We start from the raw sequence: 14,416 nt of genomic DNA, 5'->3' as shown, positions 1-14,416 counted from the left end.
AACCATTTGCCAAAACTTCCCCTCCTTTCTTAACTTAGAGAAACTCTCCACACAGCATCCCCAAATAAATTACTTTCCTCACTGCCTCAAGTGTGAAGTTGATGAAAAAAAAGTGGTTCAGTGGTCCAAAGCGACGGGTTCAAACACAGGCGTTTCGGTTTCAATCTTGTGATAGCAGCATCATTTCAGCTTTTAATGATTGCAGTAGCAGTATAATATCAGATTATTAATGACCTGAGATTTTTTAAAATGTGTTTTCATCTTCATTTTAGATTTTTTTTAAACATTTATTAACCCGATAAAGTTATAACATTCCACGATGAATATAAAATAATAATTTTTTTTTTGAATTACTTTACTGAGTAAAACCTCAAATTGTAATATTTATTTATTGAAGACAATATTATCGATATCTAGACGAATATCTGAAATAGAAAAATCAGGCATACATAAAGATAGTTTGACGCTGTCTAGATTGCATTTAGTTCGGGTTGAATCTTGCGATCATACATGAAGATAGTTGCCAGTAAAAATGTGCGATGAAAAAATGAAGACAATACTTCTTATTCGAAGTATGATACAGTTAAATATGACCGAAGGAGATAGGGTCCCATTAGCTCAGTGGTAGAGCAGTGCCCCGGCAAGGCAAGGGTTCTGGGCTCGAGTCCTAGATGTAACCGAATCCTTTTCTGATTTTTATGTTTCAGACATTTGTTTAGATATCGCTAATATTGTGTTCAATAAATAAATAATATAAATAAAGTGTCGATACACTTTTAATGGCCGGCATAGTCCAGTGGTAACGCATTGGACTGCCATTCTGAAGGTCGAGGGTTCGAACCCGGCGTGCGCAAATAAATTTTATTTGATTAATTTGTGTTATTTCACAATTAATTAATTAAAATAATATATAGTATATTTGCGGCACGTTCCAGAGTGGAAGATACTACCAGTATCGCCCTGGTGTAAGACCACCATTCAGAATTGAAACGTTGCTCCAAATGGCTTTAGCCGTGTTTAGTGACTAGATCTGAATAGCCAGGTACTTCCCCACCTTCCTCTTTCCCTTCCCCACTTACCTTCAGCCTCACAACATCCCCCAATTGGGGATGCCATAGTCTCACTGGCTCCAGACGGGAGCAGTTGGGACTCTTGTGAGGTATTCACTATAAAAAAAAATATTCATTCAAAACTGAATTAGCATCCATTCAGGTAGGATTCTCTAATTACTTTCTTATTTATTTTAATTTTTCAGTTAAGTACTTGATTTTACCAATGTGATGTGACCTGTTATAACTAAAACCGGAAAATGTAATTTAAGGTGATGCTACTGATAGATGACCTTTGAAATGTTGTATAAGATGGGATTAAGAAATGAATACTGCTGGAAACTTAAAAAAGCTCGAAGCTTGCATCGTTTGGTTACGATAAGTACCTCGCGTCTGTTCATAGCCGTTTGATATTTGTTCATTTTGTAGTTTATTTTATTGTTTTAAATAGTATAACTATACCAAAACTGTATTTCTTTACTTGCTTATAATATTATGTATTTCTTTTTAATATATCTTTATTTGTCATTTGTAGTGTATTGTGAATTGTGAAGGTACAAATACTAAACAATGAAACTTCATTGGTCTAGAATATGCGAATGTTTATTGTTTACACTTTAATGCACAACTGTTTTTTTTTAAATAAATAAATATGATTCTAAGGAAAGTATATAACTAGAACCTGGCTTTTTCATCATTGAAATATCTAGAAAAGGTTAATAGCCGGAAATCAGTTTACATATAACCAACTGTCCAAAATAATAACATGTATTTCATAAGAATCAATCACTTTTTTAATTAATACTCTGGCGACAATTTTACGGTTTGTTGAATTATACAAAATAAAAAATGCGGGTTCATATATGGTCACACTGTCGCGTCTGTAATTAATTGTTGACCGGACAGGAGGCGAATCTGTGATGGGAAATGTATTTCAGAATATCAGTCAGTTCACGGATTCACCTCGAATGTGGTAGCCGTTTTAACGTAGATTTATTACCGATCGTGTGACAGTTCTGTTGTTTCCCGCCTCTGTGAAGTTTGAATTCAGAACAGTGGATCGTTCGCTTTCCATCGGAGTTGCAACCGTGTTGGATTGAGCTTTTAAGTAAGAACTTATTGTGTTACTTTATACCTTTATTTTATGTTGTATCTGCTTGCAATGGTTTTTTAATAAATGTAATTTTATTTTAAATACATTGTACCTAATAAATATTTCTCATTCCTATTTTTTTAAACTTATACTGATTTGCAGGTATGTAGCATCAAAGTTTTTTTTGTTATGGGATGGTATTTTTATACACTAGGTAAATCATGTTAAAGAGATCATGAACATTACTTAAGTTATTAATAATTTAGTTTTTGTTAGGATGCTGAGGAAAAAAACAATAAAGCAAATAAAAATAACAAATTTAAAATAAAAATTCATCTTCTCTCTCTTCATAATTTGAAATGATTACCTAGATTACAATTGAAAGGTAAAAGTCAAAATATAAAAAAAAAACACAATAATACATTAATAAACATCACTACGCATATTTGAGCATTTTTGGGGTAAGAGGGGACTACTGGTGGGTGATTCAAACGTGTTCTTTTTAAAATTATTTTCCTGTGTTATCAGGTAAAAAAGGGCAATGTCATCTTTGGGGATGCTGTGTGGTGGGTCTTTTTAGGGAAAAAAAAGGTCATCTTCAACCAGTCTCTTCCGATCTGGCCCGCTACGCATTAGGCGGGAAAATACATCCGCCGCCAAGACCTAGATAAACCTCCACCCATGAATCCGGGCAACCCTGCTTTGGGTGACTTATGGCAGAGGTGTTGGTTATCCAATAAATATTTCCCTGGACGGCGGTACCCATACTTGAGTATTTAATTAGTAGATTACCCAGTCCAGAGTATAGAAAAACTATATGGCTTGACTATGGTAACTTTGAAGCGCGGTCGCGGTATGGGGTTGCCAGTTCTTAATATATCCCCAGATGCAAGATTCATTTGGCATAATTAATTATTGAATATTCATATTAAGTAATAAAAATAATTAATAGAATAAATAGATCTTTATCTCTAATAAAAAACATAGAATAAATAGATCAAATCTTAATCTCTAGTAACAAATGAATAGAATAAATAGATTAAAACTTAATATTTGATAACAAATTAATATAATAAATAGATAAAATCTTAATCTCTAATAACAACATTCATTGGATAAGTATCGTGGACAAAAAATACAATAACCAATTAAAAATACCCGAAAGCTAAAATAGGATTTTTTTTTCACAAATTTCTGGTTTGAGGATATATGTGAACTTTGTCCACATGTGGTACTAATTCGTCGTAGTACTGGAATTATCGAGAGTTTAAATGTTTTCAAAGTTAGTTCACAAAAATGTTTCCTACATTAATTTTCTAAAAATTTTCCTGCTTTTGTCGCTTTGAATTTTTTTTATACTATAAAACAAAATAAAAACTTTAAAGAAACCAAATCGAAAAAAACATTGACCATCGAATAAATAAAACATGTTCTCTTTGGTATATCTTTTGTCCGTCTGCAAAGGCGTCGCTCTAAAACCATATAAGAAAATAGTTTTCTTAAAATTCTTGCCAAATCATGAGAATTTACTAGTAGTAGGTTATCTAGCCCCCCGGAAAGACAAATTATATAATGTCATCAAATATCAACGTTCAATTAAAAATAAATTCGCTGTTTTTGAACGTATTACTAAAAGAATTACTGATTTTTAACATACCACGAAAAGAAATACTGTTTTTGAAAGTAGATGAATGGCTTTTTCAGATTTTGATTTAAAATCGGACTTTTTTATGCAATAAAAAACATTAAAATAGCAGTAGTATTTAAAATTGCTTACCAATGTGTTTTTTTTTGAGGGGGGGAAGATAGTTTTCTTAAAATTCTTGCGAAATCATGAGTATTTACTAGTAGTATCTAGCCCCTCGGACAGACAAATTATATGATGTCATCAAATATCCACGTTCATTTAAAATAAATTCTCTGTTTTTGAACGTATCACTAAAAGAAATACTGTTTTTGAACATATAACAAATTATACGGTACCGTGCGAGGTAATCTTTTAAACACCCGTACAGTGAGAAATCTGGGTGTTATCTCTTTTTAAATCTGTTTATATTATGATATGTCTGATGGTAATAGAAAATGAGACAGTTTTATGAAGACGGGTAATTTAGTGACTATGTGACCCGAGTGGCTACTTAGAAAATGTGAAAAAATGTTTCCAAAGATAAAAAATAAACATTTGAACTTCGTAAAAAATACAACTGCATGCACGGAGAGACATCTAAATTTACCCTGACGGTAAATTAACAAGACTTATTAATAAAACATCAATTTAAGAATATTTTATCGATTTGCCTTGATAATAAAGATATCATGACGATACAAAGAATTTTCGTTGTAATGCAAAAGTTTTCATGAACACGTGTTCCTACATCACCTATTCGTACATCACTAAAATTTAATGTAAGCTCGTTAATTTATTCATAAGACCTAAAATTCCACTTATAACTGAAGTAACCAATAATTTGAAGAGATTTTTAATAAATTAGTAATATTAATTTGTCTCCGTGCGGTTATGTAGTTATAATAAAGATGGATAGTTATAGAGTTATGTAAAAAATTAGATGTAGGCCAAAATAAGAAAGAAATAAATTACATCCAAGAATATACAATACATTCTAATTTTTTAATTTTAGTGATTGTATCGAAACAGAATATGGGACCCAAACATTGAATTTATTATAATTTTCAAATTATTCAAAGTTTTGTTTTCTTTCGTTGATGTCTCAAAACGCTTTCACCACATTTTTCTTGCATAAAAATGATGTAGTCTAAAATGTGTTTGTTTAAATTGAATACACTTTTTTGTGCAAATTTATCAAATCATAGTTGTGTTAATAGTTGTGAAAGATAAATCACTTTTGAAAGCATTGAAACGAAAGTAATAATAATCAAAAAGTAGCACTTTGCACAAATGTGCATTTTAGACGAATTTTCATTAAAAAAATATATAGAAAAACACATTTTAAGAGCATATTTATAGTGTTCATATTTGAGGAAGAGTAATTAATTTTACTGAAACATAAATAAAATATATTATTTGAGGAAGAGTAATTAATTTTACTTAAACATACATAAAATATATTATTTGAGGAAGAGTAATTAATTTTACTCAAACATAAATAAAATATATTATTATGTACTTGCATCTGTATTTAAAAAACCCGCCTATTGAATTATTATTATATACCCCTTAAGAAAATCGGCGGCGATGCCTTTTTTGTTACAAACTTAAATTTATATTGGAGGTCAAAGTACACAATTAAACTACAAAATTATATTTTTAATCAAAAGGTATAGCAAATTTGTACCGATATGTGCAACTTTATTTAGTTGTGTTTTAAAATTAAAAATATAGGCCATTAAAGAATTAAAAATTTTCATGATTTTAGGGGCAACTTTGGCAATTATTTATGAGTAAATGATAATTATTAAAGAAAATAACTTATAACCTGATATGAAAATATGATGAAATATAAAATAAATGATTTAAAAAAGCATTGTGATGGGCGTAAATTCAAATTACAAAGGACCGATTTACATCGGAACAAAACAAAATACGTATATAAAATAAAATTTCTACACAAGAAACATTTTTTTCATCATGTTTTATTATTTATTTTATTTTTCATTGTGTTTATAATATAGGTAGGTCAAAATAATTTGTTTTTTAATAATTACAATTAACTCACAATAAATGTCTCTAAAATCATGCAAAATTTAATTTTTTCATGGTTTTTATGTATCATAATTCCGCGCTAGACATTTGCTGTAACTTTTGGCTACAAAATAATTACGTTAGTTGGTTAGGTATTTTGGCCTCAAATCTAAATTTAAATTTTGTATAGAAAAGGCCATCTTCTTACGAAAAGACAAACATTCCCAGTAATGTAGAGCCTGATAATATTAAAAAAATATTTTTTTCACCGACTTTCCACCGACCTGTTATTTTTAAAATGTATAAATAATTTATCTCTCAACATTTGTATATAATGTCGAAGACTTAAAATACAATTTCTTATTAAATACTCTAAAAATACATACATTAGAAGATAGACGTGAAATAAACAATTTAACGTTCTTATTCAAAACTCTAAATTCGACTGTTGTGAACTCCTGCAACTTATAAACATACATACACCCACAGTAACAACACGACAAAATACAATATTCTACAGCAGCACACATAAGCGTAACTACATTGCCCACTCTCCGATACAACGACTTCACACCATGGAAAATCATTACTTGGGTGATGTTGACATATACAATACCAACTTGGCAAGCTTTGTGGATCATTTAAAACATTTATTTCAACAATACTCCTAAATACATCATGTAAACCTACAAATAGCTGTAATTTTCTGTTTTTGTTTCTTGTGTTTGTATGACTTGTTGCATAGCTTTTATCAAATGTAATTTTATTCTTATTTTTTATATTTCAAAGTATCTGTCAAATTAAAATTATACTACCAACCATGTAAAAGCCCACTGGGCGTTAAATAAAAAAATAAAAAAAAAAACGATCAAATTTAAAATGTGTAACGAAACACGTGAGCTGTAAGTAATGTAAATGTATGTTCGACTAGCAATCTGGAGGTAATGGATTCAAATGTCGACGTGCGCACGTAAATTTGAATGACTTAATTTGTGTATTTCACATTTTACTCATTTGAAAAAATATAGTGTATACTTGCTTAACGTCCCAGAGTAGAAGATAATCTCAGTATCGCCCTGGTGTAAGACCACCATTGAGAATTGAAACGTTGCCTGAAATAGCTTTGGCCATGTTTGGTGACCAGATCTGAAAGCCAGGTACCCCATCTACTTCCTCTCCCTGCTACCCTTCAGCCTCACAACATACCCCACTTGAGGAATCCATAGTCTCACTGGCTCCAGACGGTTCGGAGCAGTTGAGACTTTTCCATACCTTACATGATATGTTAGATAACTAAAAAAATTATTAAAATGTCTATTCAATAATTTTAGGAGAATACTTTGCAATTTTTTTTTCTATCGAGGGAATTTTATATAATTACCGTGTCGGCTCCAAAAATGTATAGATAGTATATTAAAAAACAACATATATTTAAAGAAATATGATGTACATCGGTGTTTAAGTGTCATTTTCAAAATTGAATCTGATTTTTCAGACAAGTGATAAAGTATGTATACTATCGGTGACCGGATAAATCATCAAAGTGATAATTCATCACATCTTTAAAAAGTTATATCATCGTTTTTGATGACTTTATATCACTTTTTAAAGGTGTGTTGAAAAGTCACTGTGTTGAGTTAGCACGGAATCATATAATCATATCTCCCTATTATCAGAAAATTATCATTTTTATTATTAGTAATTCCATAATTGAATATGTATATATTTTTTATTAATAATTCCATAATAAAATTTATTTATTTATTAATACTTCCATAATTGAATTTGTTTAATGGCGTTCGTAATTTTTTCAGTTTACTGACGAAATTTATTCGAAAAGGTAATTTACGAAAGTCTCTCTATTTTTGTCTTAAAATTATTTTAAAATTAAAAATAACAACAAAAAATTATACGATTTTCCGTGGTATTTTGTAGGTTACAAACCAATTTCACTAGAAGTTTTGATTCCATTTAAAAAGTTAGATGCTAAAAATATGGTAAGCAAGATGATATTATTGATTCTGAATTTGAAATATGATATCGACAAATATAACGCTTAATAAATAGGTCATAATGGTCGAGTGGTTTAAGACGCTTGTCCCGGTAAGACAAGAGATTCTGGGTTCGATTCCTATCTTTTTATTTTTTTGTGTCTTGTTCTGTTTCATGTTTCGTTTAGATTTATTAGTATTATCTTGTTCTTCAATAACAATATGTATTTGTTTTTGAAAAATAATGATTCTGACTTGAACATTTTATATATACTTTCAGCTTCACAAATCGTACGATTATATAATACCGTGATTTTTCACGGGTCTGATTATTATTATAATCATTTAAAAAGTACGACTTATTGTCATAGTACATCAGTGTAAACGAAATCATTCTACTAATCCGTTAGCTCCCTGTTAAGAAATGCCCCAAGACGGTGCTGTTGTATTTGCCTACAATTAGGAGCCAAGAATATGAGAACGCCAGAACTTGAGTTATTTATTTATTAATGAATTTACGGACAACAGCCATTAACATATAATATTTTTACACGAACAAGAAAAAAAGATGGCAGTGAAAGGAGAACATATACAAATGATACATTTAATACAAACAAAGTACAGATGGAAGACAATTACACGTGTTACAAGACAATTACAACTGAGGGAGGTTAAAGGGATTTTAAAAATTACACATTACGTATCGATTGTCGAAATTCATTCAGGCTTACACCAAAAAATTCAATGCTTTGACTTGACGTTGAGTTGATAAGTCTCGCTACTCTGGAAATAGGAGAATGGAAACCATAATTATTGGAATGCTGATTGAGGAACAAAAAAATGTGTATGTAAGATATCTTAATTTACAGACGGTATAATTAATTTGTGACTGCCAATTTAATTTTGAATCAATAATAATACCTAAATATTTGATCTTTTCAAAATTTTTGATTTCAAAGCAAGATGAGCATATTTCTTGATTACAGTTAGCATTATGTATTCTAATTTTAAGGTTATTGGGGGGTTTATTTTTACTATTTTTATAAAAGGTTAGGTAAAATGTTTTATTATAGGTACTAGTAGTTACAGAAGATTCTATTACTTTTTAGCCATAATGAGACATAATACATTTTGTTGTCTTCAAAAAAGTTTCAGGCCAGGATTTTCCATTCACTATTATTGCTGTATCATCAGCGTAAGTTACAATTTTACCAGGGATCATAACATCACATAAATCCTTTATGTATATTAGAGATAGAATTGGGCCAAGTACTGGCCAAGTACTTGGCGCAGTACTGGCCAAGTACTTGGCCCTGTGGTACTCCATTTTTTATTCCTGTTTCAGTACTATAAAAATTCCCTATTTTTGATCTTTGTTTTCTGTCTTTGAGATAGCTAGTACGAATTTTTAGTGTATCATTTATGTTAAATTGCCACTGTTCAGAGTTGCCCAGTTCCATATCTATCAAGTATAATACTGATTACAGCGTCATTAAATTTTAATATAATTTTATTTTTTTGGATAAAACATGCTTTTCCTACGAGTTGTATTTTGGGATTTTTCTCGTGTAGTGATTTTATCCAACCAACTCAAATACAATTTTTTTCTGCATTCCGCCTTTAAGTTGATAAGGGAAAGGATTAGCAAAGGGAAGGGATTAACTAAAGAAAGTATAACTAATTTAGTACTGGAATAAATGAATAGTAGAGATTTAATGATATTCTCTTATTCACCACATAGGGGAATAGAGAACAGTTATGATCTGACCAATTTTATCTTCAGATAGATTGAATTAGATTGTAACGTCATCCATTTTAATAATTCCTCTATGAAAACAAGGATAAAAAATAATAATTTTTTTGACTGGAGTTCTCATTTGGACTGATTATTTGCTGTTAATCCCTCAGACTAATTTGTTCGCTTTTGGGAAAAGCCCATTTGGTCTCGTAGAAAACATTGTGTCTCCCTTACTAAAATTGTAAAAAATATGAACTAAATGGTGTTAGAAAGGGAAAACACCACGCTTTATATTCAAATCCAGAAGTTAACCTCAGAATAATTAAAATTTACACTTACATGAAACCAAAGCTTCCAACCGCAATTGAGGAAGAAAAAGAATCCAAGAAGAATCAAAAGAAGAAAAGTGTATTTATTACTAATTATTTTTTTATGAATCGACAAAAAGTGACGACGCAGCAATGTTTATATTACAATTGTCTAAAAAAACAGTAATTTTATTTCAGTAAAACGTGAGGTGGGCCATTTAAAAAAAAATTTTGCTTTAAAAATGATTATTTTGAATGATTAACTAATTAAATAAACTAAATTCATTGCTTATTATATATATATTAGTATTTTTTGATTGAGGTACTAGTACATACTGAATTATTTGGCGGGTTGGAAATAAGCCGACATAGCTCAGTGGTTCAGAGCACCTGACAGGACATCAGAAGGTACGGGTTCAATTCCCGTTGGCGACATTTTTTTTTACTCGGGAGATATTTTCAATTGATATTTCACTCGACTAATTATTGCTTATAATTATTTTTTGAAAATTATTATATTTTTATTTCTAGTAATACAATTTGAAAGTGATTTAATTGAAAAAAAGAAATACTCGACATATACCAGAGTACACATTTGTCAGTCAGTCATAAATTCAATTTTGTATCATTTTAATCGGTGGTATATTTTTAACATTTCATATTTTCAGCATACACGTAATAAATATTTGGACGCAACTCTATTAGATTCAGGCAGAGAGGATGTTGAACGGGAACAACACTATTACATATTATGTGGCAATGCTCCGAAATGAAAATGCAATATCAAAATGGTTAATAATGGTTTAACTAATTATTTAACCATAGGCTCGCTATGGCCGAAATGCGCCCACAATGGCCGTGGGACAACCCACTTTTATTTAGAGATTCTTCGGTGGACCGCGACTGTTTTGTCATTCATGTGTGACGCTTTGTTTTCTTTTCTATTGGTGCGACATTTTTTTGTTTTGATAAATAACCTCTCCTTTAAGCATTTCTAAACAGGTAAGTATTTACTTTAGAATATTCTACCGTGAGAACTAAAACATGTCAAATGATGGAAGCAGGTAATTTTAAATTCAAACACTAATCAATATTAGTTGCATTAAAATGCATTTGCCATCTAAGACGGGAATGCCCCGACAGAGGCACTTCCAATTCTTCCTCTTCCCTATCTCTTTTCTCTTTCCAATCATTTTTTTTAATATGACAATAAAACATATGGCATCCCATTACATACATAATATAAGGTGGGGATTGGGAAGGAGATGGGAAAGATGAAGGTGGGGATTTTTTTGTTTTGTTTTTAAATTTATTTTATAACATACAATACAATTATTTAAATTTACATAATAAGAACATATTTCCAATTATAATTTAACATATTTACCTTTACGATAGTCTAACACTCCTATGTTAGTATCTCGTAAAAGTACATGGCTATTCTCAGGAACGTGCCGAAAATATACTTTAATTAATTGATTAAATTGTGAATTAACACGAATCAACAGAATAAAATTTGATTATTTAAGATAATATTAGCAATTCTTAAACGAATATTTGAAACAGAAAAAGGTACGGTCATATCTAGGACTCGAACCCATGACCCTTGCCTTGCCGGAGCACCATTCTACCAACTGAGTTAATGGGACCCTATCTCCTTCGGTCATATTTAACTGTATCACACATCGAATAAGAACTACCAACATTGCCTTCATTTTTCATCTTCTTTTTATTGGCTGCTATCGGCCTTGAGGGAATAAATTTCTCTGTCGTCTTTTGAAATGCCGTGTGGAAGGTTATATTGAGGAAATGAAGGATTGAAGCTTAGTCTTTGAGAAAATCATGTTGTAAGAGTAAGAAAACACAGAATCGGGCAAATCATTTCACATCCGAGATGTTCAACTTAATCGTAAAAATTACTCGTTTTCATATGGAAAATATCAAACTTGTTTTAATTTTGGATGAACATTTGTCGAGTTTCTTTATGTGTTACTCAAAGAGAAATGTGTAGACTAGACTTTGACGGTTTAGATTTTGAACTATGCTACGGAACGAGTGACTGTTGAAGAGTGAAGTGATGGCAATAGCGAGCTCTTCGGCGCATCTCCTTTTCAGGGAGTTTAATTTCCGGCTATCTCGGAAAGCCGAATAAATTAAGGTGTTCATTATAAGGTATTTATCGAAAATAAATAAGATAATAAAAATGGGAATCGATAGATGACTTTTACAAGCATTTTTTGGTCGCGCCGCTAGTGAAATGGGCTCATAACGGCTGCTGTATCCATTTTTTCCTTAGCGGTGGCTAAGTTAGGTAAAATATGGCATCTGCAGTGAAGTGGCATAATATTTATTATTATTTTTTACTAACTAATTAATCTTTTTAACATTTGAAGATACGTGAGATACAAATATTAAAACAGATACAGAATATTTTCTTAGTCCATCTCACTGTGTTGAGGCGATGTAAGTTTTGTATAGAGACTTTTCAGCAACTTCTATGGTTTAACTACAAGGTTTGGTTAGATGTTTTTTCAATATTAGTCACTTTATTTTCCGATAATTCCCGAAGCCACGATTTGTTGTTATACATTTATTAAAATTGTTTGATTCTAGGTGAGAGTTTATAAAGTTTTCAAAATTTTCAGCTATAAATACAGAACTTCTATGTCCAAAGTTAGTGTTGTACTTAAGTTTATTTAGCTTGTCTAATTGTTTTGCTTTAATTTTATGATTGTGTTAGGTATTTAACTTTTTTAATATTATGAAACAGAATATTTTTGGCATATGTTTTTTGAACTGTTTAAAGATTTCTTTTGTTGACGTCGGGGACCTTTAAAACGGTCTACAATAATATATAATGCATCATTTCTGAGTTACATTTCGTGATTTCTTTTCTCTGATTTTAACATTCTATTTTCCGACTATTCCATTTTACAAATGAAAATAGCATAAAGCATAAAAATCAATAATTAAATGAGATTAGATTACCCCCTGAATAAAAAAAAGAATATCTGGACTCCATTGAAGAATCTTATAACATCTTGTTCTGTTAGTCAAGTTTAATAAAATGTTAAAAATTAAATAATTCACTAGATTGTACAAAAATAATATCGATTGGAGGGAAACTTAGTTGGTTTTCACATGCAGAGCGGGTGGTTTTTGAAAGGAGTGTCTGAAAAATGTATAGTGAAAGTTATCACAAGAAGATATAAGGGACTGCCGAGGGAGATTCGTGGAACATGTCAAAAGTTAATAACATTCATTTGAATAATTCAAAGAAAAATTATATAATCATTTAGGAGACATAAAAACGACCAATTGTTCATAGTTACAGGCAAATCATTTTAACGAGAACTCGTTTGAATGAGTTGGTGCAAGCCGTTAATATCAAAAATTTCAGAAAATTTTTCTAAGTTACGCCCGTCCTCGCCGATGTCCAAAGATACTGGGTGCATCGACATTGACAAATTTCGTTTAAATTTAAGCTCCCGAATCAATTTTGAAAATTTTATATTTATATTTTTTGTTTGTTTCATTCTTCAGTTTCCTCACAAAACCAAATTATTATTCAATTAGGGTCTCTTGAAATGATTTATATGTACATTTGTAATTGCACATGTTTGCCGTATCTGACAAATATTCTTTTGTCAATGTTCGATCCATTTTCACACACCATTTTGGTTGCCATGCTAAAAACATTGATGTGTTATATTTAGATGAGACATGAAGCGAAAAAATGGTTTTCCATTTTTTTACCTCCAACTGACCTCCAACTCTCCCAATGCACTAACTAAAACTACCTAATGCGGTCTACGCGCACCGCTTATTGCGTTCTAATAGTGGAACGTGTCGATAAGATATTAGTGCGCAGTAGCGCCTCTAAATTGTTGCTCTAGGACAAATAAAAGTTTTATCAAATAAACACGGTAGAACTGTTGCATTCCATTCCACTTGGTGCACTGTTTTCTGTCATTGTTTCCCGCGCTTTCCCTCCTCCCTCCCCTACCGGCATCAGTCACAAACTAACTAAAATGGCGAACATACCTACAGTTTACAGTTCAAAACTAGGCCTGAATTTTCTCACACATAACGGTTGAAAAGCTAACACAATCGATTACGACGAATCAATCGACATTTAGGGATGGTTCGTTTCACAGTTATGTCGATTGTTCAACGATACAACGGTTTATTTTCCCACACGCATGAAAAGAATTTTCCTAGACCCGGACATCACCAAAACAAAATGGCTGACATTTGCGTGTAACCCTGTATAAAATATTGATCATAACACGATATGCATTCAATAGATATAATTGCATTATCACAATATAACGGTGTGAATGTTGAGTAAGCTTCGTCATTAATATTTTTTATTACGACCAATAATTCATTTTGCAGTTGTGAAGCTCACAATTGTCAAGCTAAAGTTCAAACTGTAACAAATCCCGTTTAACAGCAATAAAAGGCCAATGCACTTTGTCAGTTATTAGTTATTATAATGTGCATTAGGTATGTGTAACAATATTCATTGTAACAATAGCGTAACCATAACTTTATTGTTATTGAACGACCTTAT

General features: G+C 30.9%; 1 protein-coding gene across 2 annotated transcripts in view; it reads left to right on the top strand.

The window, feature by feature from the left end:
* Positions 1-2,015: 2,015 nt before the first annotated feature.
* The window catches only part of nompA (no mechanoreceptor potential A), a 49,230-nt gene continuing 36,829 nt past the window's right edge, over positions 2,016-14,416 (top strand). For both annotated transcript variants that reach the window (XM_089638550.1, XM_089638549.1), the window contains exon 1: positions 2,016-2,157. The gene's annotated coding sequence lies outside the window, so the exon portion shown is untranslated. The remainder of the gene's footprint in view (positions 2,158-14,416) is intronic.

This window comes from Hesperophylax consimilis, chromosome 13 (genome assembly GCF_061612785.1).
Source record: "Hesperophylax consimilis isolate HC1 chromosome 13, BYU_Hcon_1.0, whole genome shotgun sequence".
Taxonomy (NCBI): domain Eukaryota; kingdom Metazoa; phylum Arthropoda; class Insecta; order Trichoptera; family Limnephilidae; genus Hesperophylax; species Hesperophylax consimilis.
The sequence above is the reverse complement of the archived record's forward strand: the minus strand, read 5'-3'. Positions and strand labels throughout refer to the sequence as shown.